This window comes from Dromiciops gliroides, chromosome 3 (genome assembly GCF_019393635.1).
Source record: "Dromiciops gliroides isolate mDroGli1 chromosome 3, mDroGli1.pri, whole genome shotgun sequence".
Taxonomy (NCBI): domain Eukaryota; kingdom Metazoa; phylum Chordata; class Mammalia; order Microbiotheria; family Microbiotheriidae; genus Dromiciops; species Dromiciops gliroides.
In genome coordinates, this window is record NC_057863.1 from 185,556,217 (window position 1) to 185,581,844 (window position 25,628).

The 25,628-nt window shown below is 38.1% G+C and overlaps 1 protein-coding gene across 3 annotated transcripts in view; it reads right to left on the reverse strand.

The window, feature by feature from the left end:
• The window catches only part of GPR45 (G protein-coupled receptor 45), an 86,839-nt gene that overhangs the window by 5,962 nt on the left and 55,249 nt on the right, over positions 1–25,628 (reverse strand). The window contains exon 3 of one of the 3 annotated variants that reach the window (XM_043996613.1): positions 4,229–4,335. The exons of 1 other annotated variant lie outside the window; for it this stretch is intronic. The gene's annotated coding sequence lies outside the window, so the exon portion shown is untranslated. Of the gene's footprint in view, positions 1–1,260; positions 1,333–4,228; positions 4,336–25,628 lie in introns of all 3 variants that reach the window. One more of the 3 variants, XM_043996614.1, reaches the window with a different exon arrangement.

Genomic DNA, 25,628 nt, shown 5'->3' on the forward strand with positions numbered 1-25,628 from the left:
GAGAGAGAGAAAAGAATTCAAAAGGAAGAATCCAAAGGATAAAATTCCTGCAGGAAATTAAAAACTAACACAAGGCCACCTTATTATTGTTCTATCCCCAATTAAGCACCTAGTGGTGTAATAGATAGTGTGTTAGGCTGGAAAGACGAGTTCAAATCCTTCCTCGGACACTTAGTAGCTATGTGACTATGGGCAAGTTACTTAACTTCTCTGGCCCTCAGTTTCCTCATTTACAAAGTGGGTATAGTAATGGCACCTACCTAACAATTATTATTAATTCAAGCTCCAGGCAACAGCCACCAAGGGGATAGAAGTTTAGAGCTGTTTTCACATAAAGTAGAAGCTCATCAGGAACTCTTAACTTCTCTTTCAGATCTATGATATCCCATTCCCTGCATCCCACTTAAAGACCCTTCAGCAGAAGTTTGAAGCCAGTGACAGAAGTGATCAGTGGGGCCTTTTAGAAGAATGACACTTCTGGGTCTAATTTCCACATCCCACTACTCCCTACTTGCTCAACTGATTCGGTGGCTTTTATGACAAAGATTCCTGAAGAGAGGAGCCTTGAAATTAGGAAGATCTGGGTTCAAATCCCAGCTTTAATATTTAGTGGCTTTGTGATCCTGGGCAAGTCATTTTCCTCTCAGTGTTCTATGTAGGCAGCTCTCTAAGGCTATATACAATGCACTCAATGACTTCTGAAATCCCTTCCAGTTCTAGACCTAAGTTAATATTTTAGCTCTTTAAGCTTTATCTCTTTAAGCTCTTGCAAAACACTATATTAGATGTTATTTAATTTGATTCACATGCTAACCCCATAAAATATAAACTACTGCTACTCTCTTTTTACAGATGAGGAAACTGAATCAGACCATAAGAGTAAGTGTTTGAGGCCGAATCTGAACTCAGATCTTCTTGACTCTGAGCCTAGCATTCTTACCCACCTAGCTGTCTTTAAAAATAGCTAGCATTTCCATAGCACTTTAGGGTTTGCAAAACACTTTATATATGTACTCCTCACAACTCTAAGAGGTTGGGTGCTATTATTATCTCCATTTCATAGATGAAGAATCACCGGCTGAGAGAATTTAATGATTTGCTTCCTAAATAAGTGGCTGATGAAGGGAAGGATTTGAACTCAGTTCTTCCTAACTGTAAATGCAACCCTACATCCACTATGCCACTTAACTACCTATTATAATGGGGTTTGATGGAGAGAAAAAACAATCATAATTGTGGGTATGAATGGAATGAACTTACCCATAAAAGGGAGGAAGGTGGTGGAATTGATAAGAAAGCAGAACCCAACAATTTGTTGTTTAAAATAAATACCTTTAAAACAGAAAGATGCACATAGTTTTAAAAAGAGGTTGAAACAGAATCCCCCCAAACTGGAGTACCAAAGAAAATGAATAACAAATCAAAAGTGAGAAGATGGATCATATCCTAATCTTATTAGGATCACCAGTTGTGGGGTTTGTGTTCAGCACAATCCCACTTCCTTTTTAACCGTTATTGCCCAGAACTCCCTTAGTTTACCCCGTCCTGTAGCTAGCCTGTTGTGGCTGTACGAGATCTCAAACTCTTTGCTCTGGGGTGTTGGCCTCTCAAAGTAGTCATAATCTAACTATGACCCACACCATCAGCCACATAGGAAAAATCCCTCCTCCCCACAGCATAAGTCATACCCTCTCCCTAGTTCACCTCAGTGGGGCAGGCACCATACCGGGGGCCTTGAACACCAGGGCAGTGTCTGGTGAATAAAAGTTCTTCCTCACCCTTTTTTTTTTGTTTTAGGTGGGCATAGTGATTTGTCCAGGATGAGCTGCATAGATGGGCTGCAATCTGCATCTTAGATCTTTCCCTCAAAACCTACTCACTTCCAAACTTCTCTATTTCTATCAAGAGAACCACCAAACTTCTGGCATTCCAGATTTGGAACTTGTTATCTTTCTTCCTCCTCCCTTCCTCCCTCCCGCCTTCCTTCCTTCCTTCCTTCCTCCCTCATACAACTTGAAAAGAAGGAACAATCTTGTTATGAAGATTTTAGGATTTCATTTCTATACCACTGACTAATATAAAGGAAGACGAAGACTTTTCTTAACTAAGAGATCATGACACTTTTAGGAGACATAATCAACAACTATGAAGAATTTTGGCTTTCAAAAATTATCCAAAGAAGTTATGATGAAATTAAAGTTCAACAAAACCAGTTAAATGCATATTTTCAAGTGTAACCTTTGTCCCAAGCACCCAAATTATGGGATCTTCTCATTGGTGGAGATGAATGCCTTGCTCTACATTGGGGCCAGGGCAGAGTTGGAAAGGCAAGAAAGCTTCACTTCAGTTCTTGGTCAGTATTCTTGGGGACTATTTAAGCATCTAGTTATTTCAGGTGCTCTGTTTTCATCTTCTAGAGGGAAGATGAAAGAGACCAACTCCACTTTAGGTTGCTGAAGGAAAAGATTAGGAAGATATGAGAAGAGCTTCCATTCTCCATTATATTTCTAACTCCAGCTAACAATACTAGATATTGTGGGGCATTCCCTTTGCATGAGATCCAGGGTTCTCTCTTAGTTGAGCTGAGTTATCTTGCTCCCAATGGGAAAGGTCCTTCACATGCATACATGTGTGTGTGTGTTCTCCTACATACACCTTCTCTGATTTCTTTTTTGCTATGATTTGGATAAATGGATTTCTTTGCTATTTACTATGTATGTTCATTGTGGAACTGAAATTTGGTAAATGAGGAATGATGTCTGCCTTGGATTTAGAGCTTAGGATTCTCCTTTCCCTCCCCCAACTAATAATGAAAAAGCAATCAGAAATGAGCTTCAATCCAACCATCTCACCTAGACTAATAATATTTAAAGGAGCAGGTAGGCCTGGAACTTCTACCCTGGTGCTCCTTCTCTTTTTTTTTTTTTTTGCGGAGCAATGGGGGTTAAGTGACTTGCCCAGAGTCACACAGCTAGTATGTGTCAAGTGTCTGAGGCCGGATTTGAACTCAGGTACTCCTAAATCCATGGCTGGTGCTTTATCCACTGCGCCACCTAGCTGCCCCCGTGCTCCTTCTCTTTAAGGAGAATAGAGTGGATGCTGATCCCAACCTTCTTCTCCTCCTGGCAGGAATTAAAATTTTCCTTGGAGAAGGGTGGAAAGAGAAGAGGCTGGAGATGTCTGTTCTGCCTTCCTTCAAGCCAACACAAATAGGCCTCACCAATGGTGGGACTTTTATTACAGATGGAGCCTCACTACGTGCAGTTCCCTTTGCTATACAAGTATTTCTAGGGATACACAAATCAGATGGAGGAAATCCTACTATAGGACCTATACTGAGATGGATTGTAACTCATTTGTGATTTACTCTGACATAGAGGATAGAGTGACAGACTTGTATTCAGGAAGACATGGATTCAAACCCCACCTCTGGCTGTATGACCTTCACCAAGTCACTTAACTTTTGTGAGCCTCAATTTCTTCATCTATAAAATGAGGGATTGCACTAGATGGGCTCCAGGATCTCTTATAATTCTAATTTGATGATTCTATGTTCTGTGATGCTATGAGTGGCTTGAGGCACAAAAGGTTAAATTACATGTCTGAGGTTACACAGTTAAAAGTATTTAAACCTTAAAATAATCATTGACATATACATATCTACGATAACCTCGGTTGTTCTCTCCTTTAGCATCCCTTCCATTATTGCCCATTTGATCCTCTATTTGTTCACATATTTTCCTTTTTTATAGCTGGCATTAATATAAATACTGATCTGCTTCTCATTTCTTTCCTTTGCATTGTTTCATATACCTTTGAAAATCAATCTCTCTCTCTCTCTCTCTCTCTCTCTCTCTCTCTCATCATATTCATACAGAGGAAAGAGCAGTTAATTTGCAACTAAAGGATCTGGCTTCAAATCCTTCTTCTTCCACTGCCACTTCTTGTGTAAACTTGGGTGTCACTTCTCTTGACCTTGGTTTTCTCATTTGTTAAATAACAGGTTTGGACTAAATGACTTAGGCCCTTTCTAGCTCTGAATCTATGAGTCTATGAGAAGCACATTCCATTTCATTGATGTACCTACCATTCAGTCATTCTCCAATTACTGGACATTTAGCTTGCCTTCTCTTTTTCACAATTACAGGTAATGCTGCCATAAATATTGAGAATAAGGTTCACAGGATATATTTCTATCAATGATTAACACTTAATTTTTCATACTCACTATTTATCTACATCATATGCATTATAAAACCTTCTCATTCCTGTGTCTGAATATGTAGTACTCGTAGTACTACATGGGATCCTCTTCTTATTGATGGAGATGAATGCCTGGTGAATAAGGATGAAATTACAATCGTTTTTGTTTTTGTTTTTGGAGATATGTTTAAAAGTACTTCATCATTATTATTATTATTATTATTTTGGGTGAGGCAATTGTGTCCGAGGCAGGATTTGAACTCAGGTCCTCCTGAATCCAGGGCCGGTGCTCTATCCACTGTGCCACCTAACTTCCCAGTACTTCATTATTAACACATCTGTATGGAAACTTCTAATATCCTTCTGTAAAAATTATAGTAATGAATCCATTTTGCCTTTCTTGATGTAGAAGATTGGGTTTACTAAAACTAAAGGGTAAATGAGTTATAAACATGGCAAGCAATCATATAACATATCTCTGGGTCCTATAGTAATCTTGCACCACCCAGGAAGGTAACGCCAGAAAGAGTAAGAATTGGGAAGGGAAGCAAGACACATACTGATCTTAACTGGTCAGAATTGAGTAAATAGAATCAGAGAATCTCAAAGTTAAAAGGAATCTCCAACACCATCCATTCATTCATGCATGCATTCAGTCAATAAACACTTATTAAACAACCACTGTATACAGAGCTCTGTGCCAGGTTGACCCTGTGGGACGTAATAATCTAAGGCTGGAAATGTGGGCTTGAACTTGGATGGTGGCAGTGGGTATAGAGAGGAGAGAATACAAGTAAGAGATGATAGAGAGGTGTTTTCCTTGGTTATCTACCTACCTGAAACTTGATTCACCTTTATAGCATATCAACCCCAAAAAGTGTTTACCCAACCTCTGTCCAGGGTCTTAACTTGTTAGCTTTTTGGACTATTTTATTTTTGGTCAGATTTAATTGTTGTTGTGGCAACATGATTTAATGGATAAAAAGTTGGCCATAGAGCCAGGAAGACATAGATTCAATCCTGCCTCCGAAAAACATTGGCTGTGTGACCCTGACCAATCACTTAGCCTTTCAACACTCTAGCCAACAAGATAAGATTATAAGTTTAAGGAAAAGCACTGTTCTGTATTGATAGCAAGAGTTTCCTCATACTTAGTGAAGTCACATTTCCAGTCCTTTCCCTTAGGTATTCTTTCTTCTTCTAAGCAGAAATCTACTTCCATATAATTTACCCCATCAGTCCTAGTTCTGAAAGTTATCATAAAAGACATGTTTCTTTTTTTTAATGATTATGTTATCCTTTCTCCAGTTTTAAGAGTATGAGTCATCAAATTTTCTCAAGTAACATGACGAATCCTTAGAGTATGTTTTTTCTTGGTTATAAAATAAATACTTACTGTAGGTTAAACTTGGTAAGAGAAGCTGAGATTCTGATGACGGTACAAGATCCACCCCATGACTCCTTATTGCTTTTCCTCTCCTCCCCCAAACCCTGAGAAGCTATTTTCTGTTGTTTTTCATCAGGCATAGGAAAACTACATTGCTGACACTCACAGAGGCTCTAAGTTCTAGAAATACAATTCTCTTTGTTGAGTGTCACTTTGGCCTTAGGTTAGAGGAAAAATCTGGGAGGAGGGTGACAGAGTGCTGGTATTCTTTTCTAAGCAGACTGCACATTCTATGTATCATAGAAGGATGGGACAAGGAAAACAAGACTGAATTTATATTTATGAAAAGGAGTATGGGGTTCTGGGAGGAAAGAAGAAGAACCATAAATCTAGAAGCAGAAAATAACTTAGAGGCTATTTAGTTCAATTCCCTTATTTTACAGGGGAGGAAACAGGCCCAGAGATGTTAAGTTATTTGTCTAAGATCAGAAGTAGGTAATCTGGAATTTGTTTTGCAGTACAATGAGGGTTAAATGACTTGCCCAGAGTCACACAGCTAATAAGTGTCAAGCATCACAGGATTTAAACTCAGATCCTCCTGAATCCAGGCCTGGTGTTTAATCTATTGTGCCACCTAGCTGCCCTGGTAATCTGGAATCTAGAATTTAAACCCAGTTCCTCTGAGTCTATAAATCCTGTGTTAAAACCCAGCCTTCGAGGCATACTAGCTGTGAGACCATGAGAAATTTGCTTATCCTCTTATTTTTCCTGGTCATTCTTTAAAAATTATAAGTTACATATTAGTTACCAAGATATAACAGGAGAGGAAGTCCTCATAGATGGGAGATCACATCTGGACCAAAAAAATTATCTTGATTGAGATGTGATAGACTTGAGATACACAATGAGGCATTTTTTTTTAAAGCTGTGGCTAAAATGTTATTTGTTTTGCTTGAGTATAATTGTTATAATGTAAGGTTTGAGGGGTTTGAGGGATGAGTTGGTGGGAAGTTATAGATGTAAAAAGAAGCAAGAAAAGAATTTTTAAAGCCATGAAAATATATAGAGAAGAAAGCAAAACAAATTCAGAAGGGGAGACCAGGGGATTTTATTACTACCAAGTTAATTTAACATACAATTAAAAAAACAAATCATCTAGTAGCAGTTTTGTTTCATACAAAATCCTCTTTATGTTCTTTGTGTATCAGGATGTTTGTGTTTGTTGGTGATTGTTAAGTTTATTATTAAAAAAAGAACAAAAATGTCGGAAGTAGTGGGGAGATAGGGAAGAGGACATTTTTTTAACCAAAAGGTCTTCCCATCTGTAGAAGACAGAAGAGGAAAATTGAAAGGTTCTCAGAGGAATTTTAGTTTATAGAAGAAAAGTCTTCCTGATAATGAATCTTAAATATTAGCATCAAAGGTTCATAAGGAAAATTATGTAATTCTCATTCATAGAAGTATTTAAAAACAGGATGACAGGTTTGGATCAAGGAGGAGTGAGGGGAATAGGTCATTCATGGGCCCTTTCAGTCTTTCAGTTGCAGATAATTTCTATATTTGGGGATTGTCAGGGCAGCTAGGTGGTACAGTAGATAGAACACCAGCCCTGAAGTCAGAAGAATCTGAGTTCAAATCTGGCCTCAGACACTTAAATTAACACTTACTAGCTGTGTGACCCTGGGCAAGTCATTTAACCCTAATTGCCTAAACCAAACCAAACCAAACCAAACCAAAAAAATCCCCAAAATTAAATTTGGGGATTGTCTAAGAGAAATTTTAGTATACATCTGTGATTTAATTGGTGAAGGGAACACTCCAGTGAGAAAACTCTTGTCGGCCAATGCAGGAAAGCAATTGTCCTGGCACTATTGTTTGAAAGGTTGACACTTTCAAAGGGTCACACAACTATTATGTGTCAGAAATAGGATTGGAACCCAAGTTTTCCTGACTTCTCAGTCAGCTCTTTATCCGTTCTGCTGTATTGCCTTTCCCCAGGAAGATTATTGATCTTTTGATATGTTTTTCCCCCATTAGACAGTAAACTCTTTGAGAGCAGGAACTGGTTTTTGACCTTTATTTTTTCTGTATTCCAAGATGAGCACAGTGCCTAGTACATAGTAGTCCCTTAATAAATGCTTATTGACTTGATTTTACTATGTGGAGAAAATACTTTTGTTGTTAAACACTATATAATGTAAAAGAGGCAGATGGATGGCACAGTAGATAGACTGCCAGACCTGAAGTCACAAAGATTCATCTTTGAGTTCAAATCTGGTCTTAGACACTTACAAGCTGTGTGACCCTGGGCAAGTCACTTAACCCTATTTGCCTCAGTTTCCTCATCTGTAAAATGAACTGAAGAAGAAAATGGCAAACCACTCCAGTATCTTTGCCAAGAAAACCCCAAATGGGGTCACAAAGAGTCAGACACGACTGAAATGACTAAACAACATACAATTTAAAGCCATTATTCCTGGCCTTCCAAGTATCCCAGACTTTTAAAACAAGAATGAAACTTTTCTGATATTCCAACTCACAAATTTTAAATATCTTGGAACTATGTAGCAGCAATGAAAAGAGCAATATTTTCATTCATTTCGATTCACAGATATGTTTCTTATATATATTTGGGGGGGTGATGATGGGATGAATCTTGAGGCAAATGGAGAGTGATATGGTGGAATCTTTCCTTTGAAATAATCTATTCTTTGATATTGGCCCCTTTATCTTTTCTTTTCTTTTTTTTTTTACAGGGCAATTGGGGTTAAGCGATTTGCCCAGGGTCACACAGCTAGTAAGTGAACTCAGGTCCTCCTTAATCCAGGGCTGGTGCTCTATCCACTGCACCACCTAGCTGCCCTTGGTCCCTTTATCAAATCCATGGTTGCACTACTGGACTGTCATTTCCAATGCATGAGTCTAAAAATGTGGGGTTTAAGAAGTGGAATTAACTTAGGCAAATGAGAAAGACTGAACCAGTTTTCCTGTGGAAACAGCTTGAATCCATCACTACCTGTCACCTGTCTTCTGATACAGACAACTCACCAGATGGCACACTTCAATTTCAATAACTTTATTGGCAATGAAAAAATATACGAAAGCTGTTCAGCATACATCGAATAGTCATGTTTAAGAACAGGTGTTACACCATGTGTCCTAACTTCCTAAAAAAGGGGGTGGGTGGGTGGGGACTAAAGGGACCTGTTTCTCCATTTCTTTGAGTCAAAACTGCCCTAGAAGAAAATTATTATTAACAAAACAGAGCTTTGCTACTGGTTTTGCTATCATAACCTGCATGAGCAAATGAAAAACCATCTCCCTTAAACAGCACACATGTAAAAGGGATTTGTTAATGGAATGAGAAGAGCTCTGGACCATGAGTTTTTCCACTTGTAGTGGGTTCCACAGCATTTAGAACAGGGGTTCTTAATTTTGTGTGCATGTTCCATAGACCCCATTTAGAATTCTAGTGAAACCTATGGATTCTTTATCAAAATATTATAAAAGACATAGAGAAGTTCTAAATTTCAGTTTGAAGTTAGTGAAAATTAAGTGGTATATTTCCCTCATCCACGTTCGTGGACATTCTGAAAGCTATGCACAAACCCAGGGTTAAGATCTCCTGGTGTAGGGTAAGCATTGTTAAGCATGATGTAAATGGGGTGGGGTGAGGGCAGGAAGGGGAGTGGTCTAAGGCCAGCATGGGAAGATGCTACAGGGTGGGAGGGGATTATCGCAGGAGAGGAGAGGAGCTCACCTCACTCCACCATCTGGTAGCTTCTTGTTTTCCCTAATTATTCTTGCTAACTAGGTGCTGAGCTCTGTTGCTTCTTCACTGCTGAAGGGTTGTGAATGCTGTCAGCATCCTCTAAAGTCAAAGCCTTGGGGCAAAGCTCCCATTACCCTATCCTAGATACAACTCAAGGAATGAGCGAATTTTCTCTAGGAAATAAATAAGTATTTTGGGAATAACGGTGATTATTTCATTCCAAATGAAGGAACAAAAGATGTGAACAAGGGGCTTAGGTATGCAAAGGAAATGGAATAGGGAAGGTCACAGGAGAATCATTAGAGGGCTCAGAGCATCAAAGTCACTCTCTTTCTGGGGCTGCACAATATGACTTTGGCTATTTTCCAATTGATTTGGTCAACCAAACACCAAACTGGCTTATTCAGACCCTCTTTGGGGACTAATTTTGTTGCTTTTGCTTCTCTCTGTGCTGTATAAGCTAACTTCTTAAGATCAAAGGTATATGCACACTCAGACACACGCATATATACACATACACACACACATATATATATACTGGAAATATATATATATATATATATATATACACACACTTGGAAATAAATACATATTGGAAGGATATATATATATATATATACACACTGGAGATATGTATACCGGAAAGATGTATATACTAGAAATATATGCTGTAGATATATAAACTGTAAATAAAAGTATATATAAATAGACAGATACATATATACATACACATATACATACATGTACTGGAAAGGACCTCAGAGGCCATCTAGTCCAAACCACTCCTATTACAAATGAGGAAACTGAGGCACAGGGAGTTTAGGTGACTTGCCCAAGAATTAGTAAGGATCAAATTCAGGATCTGAACCCACATCCTCTGACTCCAAAGCTAGTGTTTTTTACACTACACCATGAAAATCTTAAGGAGCAAACATTTAAATAGGGCAGATTGTCTCCTTCTGGGGACACATCTGTTTCAATGGCTCCAAGTGCAGAATTGCTGCACAAAGAGCCATTTGTATTGTAAGTCCTTTCTAAAGCCTTAAAATTAAGTTATTTGGCATTCGTAAAAGCTCTCTAATAGCTTTATCCTTACACAGTTCCTTTTATCAGAAGAAGTCAAACTACTTGATTCTTATTCAATTTAAAGTTGGGCATTTTCAGATTCAACCTTGAATTTATTTGTACAATTTTTTTTAATAGCTAAAAGCCACTTTGGCAATATTTCCTCCCTTTTGAACTGTTTAGGAGTGCCTTATTAAGGTGTTTTTATTAAGCTCCCAGATCCTGTATGAAGATTCTAAGGAAGGAAGAAAGCATATGGCTCTTGTTTAAAAATGGAAGCCTTAGCTTGGTATTTTAACAAAATCTGAGACAATTAGCACCTCCCCAAGATCCTGAAAAACCAGAGCTGCCAACGAAAGGCCTGTTTCTCCTGGCAGAACAGATGACATCACCACTTTCCTAGACCCAGGGAGAGCTTAGGACAGCTGTAATGTCACTTGTCTTGGCAGAGAGTCCAGGATGTTGGCAGCTCTGATTTCTTAGGACTCCAGAGGAGTCATCTTGTGAAAACTTTTTCCTTCCTCAAAAGAACAGCTGTGGACTCACCCGCCCCAACCCCCATTCCTTGGCCTTTCCAAAAAAGCAAATTTTAACTTTTACAAAAACTTTTGCAATTTTCTTTTAGGTTCCTATTGTGAAAACCACTAAGACAGCAGAAAAGGCTATTTTTCCTATGCCAGTGCCGAGTGGGATGCTGCCTGAGCACAGGGCTAAAATGGGGATTGCTTAGAGTTTGTGTGTAGAGAGGCTTGCAATGGGATTTGGGAAGAGGGCACTGAGTATTTGAGTAATTGTACATTCGAATGGAGGATGACTGGTAACTATAGCAACCTTCTTTCCTGTGTCCCCATATGTCCCCATGACAGAAGGGAAGACTGCAGTTGAAGTCACCTCCCTCCTGAGATGATAAATCATTTCCCTGATGTTCTTAGGATCACTGGGTCACAGATTTAGAACTACTATCGACCTTAGATTTCATTGAATCCATTTCTCACTCTAAAGATAAGTTAACTGACACCTGGAGAAGTTAGGGGACTTGCCCAGTATCACCAAATTAGGAAATGTCTGAGGCAAGATTTGAAAGCAGATCTTTTTGACCCTGTAAAGAATTAATTGTTATTTGAGGTTTTCAAGCTGAATCCTCTACCCACTGTATCACACTGCCTCTCTGTTAACTCTCTGTGTCCTAGCCAAATACCTCCTTGGTATTTACAATACTGAAATGACAAAGATGTTTTCACTTGGCATGTGATCAGGCTTCATTTCTTTTTCTCCAGTGCTGCCAAATGACCTCAGTGGCGTTGCATGCTAGTGAGAGGAGCAACAGGGTAAACACCCTAATCAGTGCCCGTGAACTCACTCACAGTATTTTACCTGAGACAATTGGAAAGTTCAGTCCTAAAGACACGTGTGAGCAATCATTATATGTGCACTGGCTGAGCCAGCTCCCAATCTGTGGCCCCCCTAGGTTGGTTTTCTTAAACTCGTTTGCATTTTTAAAAATCTTGATAACTGCATTTCAGTACAACTGGTTTTCTTTGTAATCTTACGTATTTTATTTTATGCATTTAAAAGCATTATTATATTCCATGTTCTCTTTTGGAATTTTTTCTTCTGTGAATTTTTTTTAAAATGTGTTACTAATAGGGGATTTTTTGCCTATCACTACACACTAACCTACCATTCTTTGCCTCTTTATTACAAATACATTTCCACCACAACAAATTATGTTCTTAAGCCTTTTGATTTTGAGAGTTTGTAAGGAAAGCTTGTGTTCATAAGTGGGGAAGAGCTAGACTGAAGTTCCCAGATTCTACCAAGGATGAGGTAATAAGCCAGATAAGTGAGAGATCCCAAACCATGGCTCTTCATGTATAGAAACAGTCTCTGACATGAAGAATATTTAGCTACTAGTATTTATATCCCGATTTTATATTGGGATAAACTCAAAACAGTTAAGTTACTTGCCAATCATTATGCAGGAAGTCAATGATATAACTTAGATGAGAAATCAGGTCTTTCAATTTCTATCCCAGTACATTTTTTTTCAACATATTATATTGTCATTTTAAGCCACATGAATCAAAATGGACTGGGAGGATGAAATAGAGTTGCTCTGTCAAGAGTTCTCCAGAATTTGAGAAACTAGTCAAACTAGTCATCAGGGGGGCAGCTAGGTGGTGCAGTGGATAGAGCACCAGCCCTGGATTCAGGAGGACCTGAGTTCAAATCCAGCCTCAGGCACTTGACACTTATTAGCTGTGTGACCCTGGACAAGTCACTTAACTCTCATTGCCCTACCCCCCCCCCCAATTCTCTTCATCAGAGTAGTCATTTTAGCATACTATCCAAATGATGCCAAGTCCTTTGGTGTACATGTTAAAGTATGTGGAAACAAGTTAATTTGTTGATGGGTTTTCCATTTTAAAATTAGTTTGTTTTAGCATGTGTGTACATTGCACATATAACTAAGGTACACACTATTTTTTTTTCATAACATAGCCATCCTGGGTTAATTCTTGTGCTTGATTTCCCATAACAATCAACAGATTCAGCATTTTCCATTTTGAAATTATCCTTGGAATATACATGAAAATGTGATGTCTTCAGGGGCACAAATGAGTCGAATGATGGCTTTTTCATAGTGCCACAAAAAGGACATTGGTGATGAGTCATGGTTTGGGCCAAATTTCTAAGACCTGGAAAAAATGATAGGGAAGTAAAAGGCTGGCTGAGTCTTATGGCATATTGCCATATTAGTCATCCAATAAAAATGGAATTTATGATCCATAATTGCATTATGATAAGACACAATAGCAAATTTTAAAATAGGAAGCTATAAAAGCTATAATTTTAAAGTTTCTTCATGTTTTCAGATGACATAGGCTTGAGCTAAAGTGGGTGTGCAGAATTCTAAACAGTATCTCCCGAAACTATTTTCAACAGGAAGTAATACAATTAAAGTGATGTCAGACTGAGGGAAGAAATGAAATACTACTCCTCTTTAAAGTAGGAGGGCATAGTTTTAGGTGGGTATCCAGGATTACCTTTAGCTAATGCCTCCCCTGTCCTCCTACCTTATGCTAAGCAAATCTAACTCATCATTTGATGATATCTATTCACATACTTTGTTTAATCACTCAAGGGGTAACATTTTTAAAAAGTGATCCCCAGAATGGCTAGGTTCTATTATCTTCAATGTCTAAATCACTCTCTCCTAATTATATCAGGCACTTCCGAAGCTATATTAACCTTCCACTGGAGGCTCAGACAGATCGATATAAGATTGATTCACTATGGAGGGGTGAAGAGAATTTTGTTTTATGTTACTTTTAAGTCACTTAAGTGTAACTCTTTTGTCAGTTTTCTCTTATACTCACCCCTAGACACAAAGGAACCTCTTAATTCTCCTCATACTTACCCAGAGATTTGGGAATTTCAATATCTTATTTCTCCTATAAATAGTCACCAGCTCCCCTTACAAGCATACAGACTCACAAGGCTCAAACTACGCACTATTTATTTATAAGTTCTTAGAAACAAATAGGATTCACATCTGAGTTTTTTAAATGACCCATCCTCCCTCCTTTATCCCCCTAAGACCTATCTCGTCTTGGTAGTTTATAGTACAGCTGTGGGTTCTGGCCAAGGGGTGGTTGGGATTTGTTCTCCCTTCTTAGTACTGCCATCCACAGTAATTCTGTCTGCTGCATCATATTTCTTGTTTCCAGCTATTTTTCTTGCACTGTTTCTCTTGCATCACCAGTGCTTCTGTCGGCAATCCTCCACTGATTCACTGCAGCTCACCTCTATTTCCAGCAGATGGCACATCTCTTAAAAGTGCTTCTCTCATCCATAATCCCTACTTCCTGCCCCATGGGTTTTGCAGGGCTTCATTCCTCTCTGCAGCTGAGCTCTTTTCCAGTAGATATCACTCACCACTCATCTGCTTTCTCTCATTCACTTGCTCATTCCTTTGTATACACTAGCTATTCTACAAAAAAGAGTCATTGACCATTCTTCTAGGAGAATCATTTCTCTAACCTGAAAGAATCTGAGATTGTTTCTTATAGCTCAAAAACTCCCCAAACCTTTTTTTGGGGTGTGTGTGGGGGGTATAGTTTTGGTTAAGGGGGAGGGGGAGAGGAGGGAACTTCCCTTTCTATTTAATTTGCTTCAACAATCAATATATAAACATTTATTAAGTACCTACTATGTACCAGGCACTGTGCTAGGTGCTTAGGATACAAAAAGATGCAAAAGACAGTCCTTGCCCTCAAGGAGCTTACAATCCAATGGGGGAGACATCATGCAAACAATTTTTTACAAAGCAAACTATATACAAGAAAAAGGCAGAGAGAGGGAAGGCACTAGAATTAAGAGGAGTTGAGGAAGGATTCCTGTATGATAATAAAGAAAAAAACGCTGAAGAGAGAAAGGCTCTGGAGTCAGAACCTTTGATTTAAATCCCACTTCTAATATATGTTTCACTTGGGGCAAGTTAACTTAACCTCAGTTTACTCATATGTAAAATAAAAAGTTTAGGCTAGATCTTCTCTGAGGTCCCTTCCTGCTCTAGATCAATGAACAAACAGACATTTGTTAAGCATCTATGTGTATTAGGCTCTCCACTCAAGTTAATTCCTGATGCCAAACCACACAGGGTTGATAGTGATTTATTGCTACCCATTTCAAATTCTTTCCTCTTCTCTCCAGACAATGTGTCTTTCAACATGGTGTAGCTGATGGAGCACTAGATTTAGAATTAGGAGACTCTGTATTTGAATTCCACCTCAACCATGTGATCATGGGTGAATCATTTCATTGAACCCCAGTTTTATCATCTGTAGAATGGGGATAATATAACCGACCTAACAAGGATGGTGTAGTAGTCAACTGAGAAAATATATGTAATATACTTTGAGAACCTTAAAATGTTATATTATTATAAGGCCATCTGATAAGGTCTCTTGACTCCTTTCCTCCACACTGCAATACTCTCCTCTTATTCTCTCTGGGAATAATAGCTGTCCCTTATACTTTGCCCAAGTTTATCCCCATACTATTGCCCTTGATGATATCCACTCTAGTTCCATTTCCACTTCCTTTCTCTTGTGCATACTTTCCCATGCCACTGACTCTTCTGTCTCCTTATAAATATACTCAGGTCCCCTTAGGCAAACACAAAACAAAGCAAAAACCATTTCCTTAACTCATTTTCTATTAAATTAATGGCATAGGTTCATCAGGCTGGCAGGGACCTCAGAGGCCAACCCCTCCATTTACAGATGAGGTAACTGAGGTGAAACAAAAAGTGAGCATCAGAGATGGTATTTGAACTCATGTCCTCTGACTCTAAGGCAAGTGCTCTATCTACTGTGCCACCATTACCTTGTTGTCCTCCCTTTTACCTTGAAAATTCTTGAGAAAGTAATCAGTGCTCAGTGTATCCATTTCCTCACCAATCATTCTTTCCTCAAATTCCTCCATTAAATCGTTCCTCAAATGTTTCTATCTAAACAACTCTATTAAATAAACACCTCTCCCAAGGATCACCTACTTATTGTCAAATCCAAAGACCTTTTCTAAATCTTTATCTCCTTTGACTTTTCTGCAACTTTGGACTTTCTTGATCATCCTTTTTTTTTTTTTTTTTTTGATATTCACTCCTCCCCTGACTTGCAAGATATTTCTCCTATTATATTTCCAAATCCTTCTTCTGTTTCCCCTGCTGGTTCATCTAGCTCTTCTCTAACTTTGGGGGCTAGCATTTGCAGAAGTTTTATCCTTGATCCTTTTCCCCTTTCCTCCACCCTCTGCCTTACTGATTTTATTCAAAGTTTTAGAGCTTGAGTTCTCTTTAAAGAATTGGAGTTCAAGAGATCATCTAAGCCAGGGATTCTTAATCTTTTCTTTCTTTCTTTTTATTTTTTTAAATCATGTACCTCTTTGGCAGTCTGATGAAACCTATGGACCCTTTCTCAGAATAATGGTTTTAGACAAATAAAATACATAGGATTGCAAAGTAAACCAATTATATTGAAATATCATTTGAAAGGAGGAAGACTTCAATCACATGTGATCTAGTGGTGGGTCTAATAACCAAAAGTATTTTTAGAAATAGTAATGAATATAAATAGTATTTCAAGATACCACCAACAACTACAACATTATTTGAAAATAGCTATGATTGGGGCAGCTGGATGGCACAGTGGGTAGAGCACCGGCCCTGGAGTCAGGAGCACCTGAGTTCAAATCTGGCCTCAGACACTTAACACTTACTGGCTGTGTGACCCTGGGCAAGTCTGTTAACCCCAATTGCCTCACAAAACCAAAAAAAAACAAAAAACAAAAAAAGAAAATAGCTATGATTTACATGGGTGACAAAATTATAGGTACTCTTGATACTATTGATTTTTTTTAAAATCAACATTCATAATTGAAGGAAATTCTTCAAAAATTGAAGTACTTCTCAGATACCTCATCATTCTGCTGAGCTGTCACTGAATTCTCAAAGACAATGTCACCACACCAAGAAGGCTTTAAACACTGTCCTGACAATGGTCTGAGTCTGCTTTTGGAGGACCAGTCTAGCTTATGACCACTTGGCTGACCATGAACTGATACATTTTTTGATCATCATGACTTTGATCACTATAACAGTAGACATAGTGCTGCATCTGCAGTCAGGAAATCTCGCCTCCGACAATTACTAACTTTATGATCATGAGCAAATCAGTTTACTTTGTGCCTTGGGCACCTCCCTAAGATTATAAATTAAAGAAGGACTACAAGCTGTGAGCAAGTTCCTATACCAACAGCATTACAATTTCCTAATGGATTCTTCCAATGATGTTGCATGTCTACACATTATGAAATTCCACCATCTTTAAAGAATAAACAATTTCAAGTCACCAAAATAAAGAGGGATACATTATGAATGCAAATAGGTTGTAGCTTAGCTCCAATAAAGAGTTATATTCCAAAAGCAGCATAAACTATATCATCAAAGAGTATGACTAAATAAGAAAGTGGCCAGTCATAAGAGGAAAGCCCTTCCATTTCCCTGCCCCCGCTCAGCATAACCGTAGAATTATTATTGAATATTTATAGAGGGTTATGAGACTATGTGGATGAACCACAACTTGGAGAGAATACTCATATCATTGAGATCACAGATCTATAAAATATATGAAATCTGCCAAAAGGATATGAAGACAAGTGAGAGACAGACAAATAGAGACAGAATAGATAAGTAGATGATAGTTATCATACCTAGATACGTTGATACCTCAATAAAAACATGGACAAAATGTGAAATACTTAAACCACACAGGAGTAAAGTTACTATAAACAACATGTTTTTACTATTATTATTAAGGGTATATTTTAAATTCTAACTTGTATTTGCCAAGTTCTAGAATAAAGCAGATTTCTAGATTTTAGATAATTACTATTTTTTCTCTGTTCTGTAAACTTATAAATGAACAGATTTGACTACCTATGGGGATCTGCTGAAAAAGAGTAAAAATCATTCTGAAATAAGGCAGTAGTACTAGGAAAAATACAGTTAGAAAATTATCTACTGATACACTGTACTCCCCCCACCCCACCATGGCATATGACCAAATTGGTTTTTTTAGTTAAGAATTATAATTATGAGTGGAATTCAGTTCTGCAGCTGGTTGTTGGGGAAAAAAAGCTAGGGAAACTAGTTCCAATCTAAATTTTCTCAGAAATGTGTAACTCAGGTCCAAAGGGATCCAAGTGGGTCCCTCAAGGAGTTCCCTGACCTTTTCTGTGTATAACAGTAAGTTAATGTGCAGAAGTGGGACAGACTTTCCATGGGAACAATGTTACAAACGAATGATCAGCAAAGCAATATTACAGAAGGATTTTTGACTTTAGAGGGGTAAAGAGGGGAAAAGGGAGAAATAAAGGTAGTTATAGTATATTCATATAATTATTACAAGAATTGATTAGGATTATGATTGAATACAATATAACATAATTAATATAATACAATACAACATAATATAATAATGCAGGATATGCCTTATTAAAATAGCTTATTTGTATGTAAAGCTAAGATATTTCCTGTGAAGATTTTGGTGAAATTTCTTTTTATTTTTGCAAAGCCACAGAAGGGAATATTAAGCTCTAAAAACTTTGCTGTCACATCTAATTTGGGTCAAGAAAGCATTCGGGATAGACTGGTCAGGGGAAAGGGCCCCAAACCCTCCCTGCTACATTGATGTCTGCATTACCAAACATACTTTGCCCTCTCCATTTCAAAGTATCCTTAGGTTGAAGTCAAAATTTTACTGAGCTAGGGTAAAATGGAGAATAGGGGAAGGAGGAAGGGAGAGAGGTATGTAACCTACCATCATAGGCCATTCTCCAGATTTTAGTCAAGTTCTTTTTTGAATCCTAGACTAGAATTTAATATTCTCCTTTTCAATACTTATTAAAAAAAGCCACCTCACCAAATCAAACCTAGGGCAATATGTATTGAATGCCAGATGCTCAGATTTCTAATAATGCCAAACATATTTTTAATGCTCAGGTTTCTAGTAACACCAAACATATGTCTTTTATGGGATGAGGAACATATTTAGTTCAAAAACAGATGAGATTTAAAACATGTGAATTACATGTCAAAGCTATAGGCGGGTGAAATGACCCTCAGGTTAGCAATTTCCAGAATTCCTGTGCTCATATAATGAAGTAGGAGAAAATATTTGTTTAGCATGGTGGAGGTGCAGTTTAGGCTTACCAGAACAGTACTTTCGTATCATCTGCATCACCAACATTTATGCCATTCCTTTGATGGCTGCCTTTGTCGGTAATGGATATGGAAGCAAAGGCACATAAAGAAGAATGAATATAAAAATATGGTATGACCCTGTAATGATGGTGTTGAGTCCCAAAGCACAGAATGAGCTAATATAGCTAGGGAAAACTAAAGATAACCTAGTTATATTGAGGAGAAGACAGGAATCAAGAAGAAAGAGTACTGCTCAAAGGAAAGGCAGAGCAGATCATTTCAATTTCATTATGTTTTCTCTGACAAGGAAAAGTAATCTTTGGATGTGAAAGGACCAAGCTGAAATTGGTAATAGGGGTTGATACCCAATATAAGGTAGTGAAATTGTGAGAGAGCACCCAGCTACCTTGGCTGAGTTCAGATTACCTGATCCAACTGAACTCTATCCTAGAGCACTGAAAGAACAGGTAGGTGGGATTCCTAAACAACTGTCAATGATTTTTAAAAGACTATGGAGAACAAGAAAGGCACACAGCAGGACTGGATGAGGGCAAATTCTGGATTTTCAGAAAAGGAAAGAGAATAGAATCTACCATTATAGGCCAATGAAATTGACATCAATTACTAGAAAAATTCTAGAATGTCTTCTTAAAGGATCAGTTAGTGATTATCTGGAAGGGGAAGAAGTGATAATGAAGAGCCAATATAGTTTTAAGGAAAGGTCATCCCAGACTAACTTAATTTCCTGTTTTGATAGGCTTATTAAACTGGTAGATCAGAGGAATGTCATAGATGTACTTTACCTACACTTTAGCAAAGCATTTGATGCCCACAAAATCCTGTGACCTAAAAATAACTGTTATAACCGCTCCCCCCAAAACCTCCCCCCTCCTACAATTATTTGTGACACAGTTTCCTACCAGTACATACAGAGTTCAGGGAAAAATACTTATAGAGCATATTGGCAAAGGGGTAACAGCTCCAGGTTGTTATTAAGTCCTCTTCTCTCCTTTAGGCTGTACTCAGGAAGTCCCTATTAAGCATGACATAGCTGCTCTACTGGGCTTATAAAATCCTACCTTCCCAAGTTTGTCCTTGGCTCCTGATTCAGTTAGCTATTCTGGAGAGTCTGAAAGTCTGAAAATTGTTTGATCCTATGAAATTGACAAGTCTCCTCAGGGCAAGGAGGGGGAGAAGAAACCAAGGCTAGCTTATTTCCTCCCCTCTAAGGGATTCTTCCTCAGGGAATGGTTTTCTCTTTTGTGTGACACACCTATTTGAAATGCTTTTGATAGATTGATTCAGTGGAGATGTCCAGTCTTTTGTATATGTTTGCATTTATTCACTTTATATTTATGCTGTATGTATTTTATATGTATTTATCTCCCCCATTAGAAGGTAAGCTCTTAGTGAGTGAGATTGTTTCATTCTCTTGCATGTTTATTGCCAACCATAGTGCCTGGCACATGGTAGGTACTTAATAGTTGTTGATTGGTTATTACCAATTCTTTCCTCAGTGTCTATTTTTTCTTGGGCTCCAGGTGCAATCCACTGCTCAAGAGGCTCCTAGGAATTATTGACTCAGTGGAGTTGTTTTCTTATCTGGTGATGGCATTAGGGCTAAGTGGGGTGAGGTGACTGATTGACTCAATCCACCCCAATCCTTACAAAGGGCATGCTCATCAAATTTGCTGATGACACCAGTGGAAGGGATAGCTACAACATGCCTTGGATTAAAAAAGATCCTATCAGGCTAGAACATTTGGCCCAATCTAATGAGATGAAGGGGCAGCTAGGTGATGTAGAGGATAAAGTTTCAGACCTGGAGTCAGGAGAATCTGAGTTCAAATCCAGCCTCAGACACTTAGTAGTTGTGTGACCCTGGGCAAGTCACTTAACCCTGTTTGCCTCAGTTTCCTCATCTATAAAATGAGCTGGAGACTGGCAAACCACTCCAGTATCTTTACTAAGAAAATTCCACATCAGGTCACAAAGAGTTGGACATGACTGAAATGACTATACAACAATGAGATGAAATTTAAGTGGGACAAATGTAGAGAATATTTTAATTTTAAAAATTAACCTCGGGGCAGCTAGGTGGCGCAGTGGATAAAGTACCGGCCCTGGATTCAGGAGGACCTGAGTTCAAATCTGGCCTCAGACACTTGACACTTACTAGCTGTGTGACCCTGGGCAAGTCACTTAACCCCCATTGCCCCGCAACAACAACAACAAACAAAAAACAAACAAACAAACAAAATTAACCTCACTAGTTCAAGATAGGGCTGATGTGACAAGAAAATAGATCTTTTGAAAAAGTTCTGGGGATTAGTTTCAGGGGATTGCAAATTTAATAGGGAACAGCAGTTTGATACAGCAGCAAAGAAACCTAATGCAATTTTAAGCTGCATTGAGAGACATAAAGTTGAGGCTTTGTTGTTCAGTCATTTTCAGTGATGTCTGACTCTTTATGACCCCATTTGAAGTTTTCTTGTCAAAGAAACTGGAATGGTTTGCCATTTTCTTCTCCAGCTCATCTCAGTTTTCTCATCTGAGGCAAACAAGGTTAAGTGATTGCATAAGGTCACAAAGCCTGTATGAGTCTGAGGCCAGATTCGAACTCCAGAAGATATGTTTTCCTAACTCCAGGCCTGGCACCCTATCTAATGAGCCACCTAATTGCCCTTGTTGAGATTTAGGGGAGATAAAGTCTGGCTCTTCCCAGGTCAGATCACACATGGAATAAGGTGTTCAGTTAGGGGCACAACATACCAGGAAGGACATTAATAAGCTGGGAGTGTCAGGGGTGGGAGGTGGGGGCCAATCAGAATGGTGAAGGGCCTTGGGATCATGCCACATGAAGACTGATGAAAGGAATTGAAGCTATTTATCCCAGAGGAGACTTAGCAGTAGACATGATAACAAAGGCTGTCATATGGAAGGGAGATTAGATATTCTATTTGGCACCATATGGTAGAACCAGGAACAGTAAATGAAAATTGTAAAGAAGAAAATTTAGGCTTAATGTCAAGAAAAAAAATTCCTAATAATGAGAACTACTTAAAAGTGGAATGGTAGGTCTTGGAAAGAAAAGATTCCCTCCCAATGGAGGCCTTTAAGCAAATGCTCAACCTTTGCAACCAGTTGGTTGCTTGGCGTGCTATAGAGGACATTCTTTTTCAAAATGGCTTGGACTACATGGTCTCAGAGATCCTGGGAACAGCTGTGATAAAGCTGCTGTGATATAATGGAAAGAGTCCTAGAATTAGAATCAGAGGTCCAGGGTTTGGGTCTAGTGTCCACTGTTTATTGGTTAAATATGTAAAGATTTTGCTGGTTCTCAGATCATTTATGCAATAGAGATGAGAATGAATTATCTTCTTACACCATAGAATTGTGATGATTCAGTGAGATATCACATGCACAGTATTTTATAAACTAAAAAGCACCTTCTGAATGTCACCTGTGATAATGGCACTAATTAGTAACGTTCTCTTGACACCTTAGAATGATATACAGAAGATAGGTTACCTGACTCCCACCTTGAATATATAGATCAGCTACAACAGGAAAGAGATGGCCTTCTTGAGATGACACTGTTGATATTCTAGGAAATTAGTGAGACCTTACTAGGATTTTATGACAGTCTTGTGAACCCAAAACATCTATAGCTAACAAATGGCCTTGACCTCCACAGCAGATATATCAAACACAAGGCCTGGTCTGTGTTGAATTGTGGCCACAATACTGTGAAGTGATGCCAATTGATTGAAATGTAATTGGGAAATATTTAACAAAATAAATAAGAATGCAGTAGGACACAGTTGTTAACACAGATGTTAAGCAAATGCCACTGCAGGGATCCTGATGTCCAGTTTAGCAGGCCCCTCTCTTCATCTGGGTTTGACACCACAGCTTTACAGTACAGCTGTTAATTCTACCAGAAGTAGTTTGGGGACTCAGTAATGTTGGGGCTTAAGAGCATTTGAAAAGACCGAAACTTGATGCCTAAAATTATCTTCTCTATTGAACTATTTGGTACAAAAACACAATAACCAGAACTAACCTTGTTTCTTTCAGTGATGTATGTGAGAACTTTAATTCTTTTTGGCCAAAGGCTTGACTTCAAAGCTTTCTTTCCTTGTTAAATTCAGATACCCCATGGAGTAAATAAGCCTTATCACAGTGCTTCTCATAGATTTAGGACTTATTTCATGCTTTTTGTTCGTCATTATTTACAAATGAGTCAGTTGGTTTATCAGATCTCTAGAGATTAGCAGATTTTGAAGCTACTGGGCACCTGATGGAGAAAATGAATAAATTTGAAGCCTGAAAAAAATTTACCCTCCTTTACACTTTCCTGGGGGATCACCCCTGCTTCTCTAAATGACCACAGGGTGAGTTGACTTCTACCTTACTACATATAGAACTCGATAGCAATGATTCCAAGTCTGTGGCCTGGGGTGGGGGATGGGGGGAGTCTAGAGAACCATTGAACTATTTCAAGTGGCTAGATAGGGTTAATATGAATATATGGATCACCTGGATTTGATGGAGATGCCTTATTATCCAAAAGTTGTTTGTTTATTTTTTTTTTTTTGGAAATCCTGGGTTAATAGGAGCAAAATGTCCTTCAACTGAACTCCAAACCTGAACCCAGATTGCTAGCAGATAAAAGACCCTACCTAGTGACTTCTTTTCCCTCAGGATTGTAAGTCCCTATTTTATGGTGACATCTGGGTGTCCTCATCCTTGCCAAACCCTTTTTTGGGTAATGCTGTAATCTTATCATGATGCTTCGATATTTCCTCCATACTTGTTATAACTGAAATTGTTAAACTGCCTTTGCTTCTGTATGATAGTATTGAAACTGACAACACCCTGTGGACAAAAAAACCCATATATGCCCTCAGAAATGGGGAATCTCCACATGATGATGTGTTATATATTTCTTCCTGGGACAAAATATTAAATGGATATTATGGTTTTTTTCTGTTTGTCTCTTATTTGTTTTGTAGGAGGACAGGTATGGATATCATGTTCTCTGATCTGGTTATTAGGAGATCAAGCCTCTGATCTGGTTTTGTAGGAGATATTATAAGATATAATTTTTCTGATCTGTTTATTAATTTTGTAGGAGAAGTTAAAGATTATTTCTCTGATCTGTTTGTAGGAGACAGGCAGATATAAAAAACTATATTTTAATATTCAACACATAACATCTGAATTTATTTAGGAATATTAAAAAGTAAACTTCTATAGACTGAATAAAATTACCTTACACATGTATATAATCTTTTCAAATGGGATATAAACTTTTTGATTCATAAAAATACAAATTCACTTAAAAACATTACTGAATTCATAGCTTTCTGTCATCATGTACTTTCCTAATCAACAGATATTAAAATGCAACCACTATCATATGAACATTTATTAAATTTCTTGACAAAAGAAATCATAGATTTAGGACTGCTATATAATGTTAGACAGATATTGGTAGCAGAGTTGGGATTTGAACCTAGGGCATCTGACTCCAGTTGATATTGTTTGGTTGTTTCAGTCATGTCTGAATCTTTGTGACTCCATTTGGGGTTTTCTTGGCAGAGATGCTAGAGCAGTTTGTCATTTCCTTTGCATTTTACAAATGAGGAAATAGAGGCAGAGTGAAGTGACTTATCCAGGGTCACATAGCTTTGATCTCAGATTTTCCTAACTCTAGGATTGATGCTCTATCCACTGCACCACCTACCTTCCCCTCTTACTCCAGAGGTAGTCCCTATTTCCCAGCACCTCGATTCTTCCTCAGTTTAGCCAATGTCCATATCAGTTTGAGGAGAAAAGAAAATCTGTGCCTGACCTCTGCTTTGTTCCTTGTAATTGGTAGAGTCATGTGATTAAATAAGCTTTAAGAATTTGACAAAATAATATATTTTTCATTATGAGATGTGGGAAAAGAGAGGCAGGAAATGAGAGGGTGAAGGCAAGACCAACAGAAATCAAATACATATTTTCCTTTGTTCAAAACAACTTCTAACCCATGCCTTTGAAAATGCTAATGTAAACCACACAAGTCTTCTCTTCCTCTAAACATACGATATCAAAAACAGAAGAAAAAAACCCAATTATTTATATTTTAAATAAAAGGATGTTTTCTCCTTCAGGGAAAAGCTAGGTCAAATTTCTAAGACGTCCTTATGACATTTGTACACACAAAAATGTTATGCAATGTACATAAATAGTTATGCAATGAACCCAGATCCCTATTTCTATTGATCTTAGAGAGGCTGGTTAGGAAGAAGTGGAATGGTTGTTCCTCAATAGAAGGAAGAAAGTCCTCTAAGCAAGATAACATTTAATCAACAGATTACTCTGGGGTCCAGAGAACAAATCCTTATCTCTTGCCCTGATAGGGTAAAGGTAAAGATGCTACA